This window comes from Rhincodon typus, chromosome 2 (assembly GCF_021869965.1).
Source record: "Rhincodon typus isolate 14 chromosome 2, sRhiTyp1.1, whole genome shotgun sequence".
NCBI lineage: Eukaryota > Metazoa > Chordata > Chondrichthyes > Orectolobiformes > Rhincodontidae > Rhincodon > Rhincodon typus.
In genome coordinates this window covers 665,354-666,800 of record NC_063333.1, presented here as the reverse complement: position 1 = coordinate 666,800, position 1,447 = coordinate 665,354, and the positions used below count along the sequence as shown (strand labels likewise).

At 48.6% G+C, this 1,447-nt stretch overlaps 1 protein-coding gene across 1 annotated transcript in view; it reads right to left on the bottom strand.

The window, feature by feature from the left end:
• LOC109923102 (fucolectin-like) overlaps positions 1-1,209 on the bottom strand; it is an 18,101-nt gene extending 16,892 nt beyond the window's left edge. The window contains exon 1 of the mRNA XM_020523150.2: positions 1,182-1,209. The gene's annotated coding sequence lies outside the window, so the exon portion shown is untranslated. The remainder of the gene's footprint in view (positions 1-1,181) is intronic.
• Positions 1,210-1,447: the final 238 nt, after the last annotated feature.

The window sequence follows — 1,447 nt, the reverse complement described above, 5'->3', positions numbered from 1 at the left end:
GGGGTTAGATACAGAGTAAAGCTCAGATTTCTCTCGTTTGTACATTGCACTGGATCTCGTTGGGTGAACATGGTTCCGCATTAAGATGCTCCATGAAGGACAAAAGGTTTCGGACAGTCTGAGAACACATCCAGTCCCCACTCCTAAATCCCAAATTCGATTCCCTAATCACCAGTCCCCACTTTCAAATCCCAATCCCTAATCCCTAATCCTTAATTCCCAATCCCCAATCAACATTCTGGGTGTTATTGCTGATCAGAAATGCAACTGGACTCACCATATTAACACAGTGGCTACAAGAGCAGGTCAGAAGCTGGGAATACTGCAGCAAGTAACTCACCTCCTGACTCCCCGAAACCTGTCCACCATCTACAAGGCACAAGTCAGGAGTGTGATGGAATACTCCCCATTTGCCTGGATGGGTGTAGCCCCAACAACACTCAAGAAGTTTGACACCATCCAGGACAAAGCAGCCGCTTGATTGGCACCACATCCACAAATATCCACTCCCTCCACCACCGACGCTCAGTAGCAGCAGTGTGTACTACCTACAACATACACTGCAGAAATTCACCAAAGATCCTCAGACAGCACCTTCCAAACCCACAACCACTTCCATCTCGAAGGACAAGGGCAGCAGATACATGGGAACGCCACCCCCTGCCAGTTCACCTCCAAGCCACTCACCATCCTGACTTGGAAATATATCGCCGTTCCTTCACTGTCACTGGGTCAAAATCCTGGAATTCCGTCCCTCAGGGCTTTGTGGGTCAACCCACAGCAGGAGGACTGCAGCAGTTCAAGAAGGCAGCTCACCACCACCTTCTCAAGGGGCAACTAGGGATGGGCAATAAATTCTGGCCAGCAATGCCCACATCCCACAAAATAAATAAAAAAGAAAAATCCTCATTCCCAATCCCCAATACCCAATACCCAATAAAAACCAAAAGAACTGCAGATGCTGTAAATCAGAGACAAAAACAGAAATTGCTGGAAAAGTTCAGCATGTCTGCACCATCTGTGGAGAGAAATCAGAGTTAACGTTTTAGGTCAATTGACCCTATCTCAGAATAATCCCCAATCCCCAGTGCCCAGCGCCCACTGCCCAGTGCCCAGTGCCCAGTGCCCAGTGCCAGCCAACACTCAGTCTGCAGGAAGAGCGATCAGGAACAGGCTCTCACCTTGTGATGGTTTTCACGGTGGTTGTGAATCGTGGGTTTGCTCAGAGATTTATATCGGAGCGGCTGGGGGAGGGGGCAGTGTGCCAACTGTCACATGATGCTCATGGTGGCTGTCTATTAGCTAATGGTCTGATCTGATTGGTCAGTCTTAGGTAATAGTCATTGAAGCAATACCCTCTGAAAGAAAGAACTGGGGAAATGTGCAACATATGGATGGCCGTTAGACAGGATGGGAAAGCAGGAATGTTCAGTTGGAAAGGGGAAGT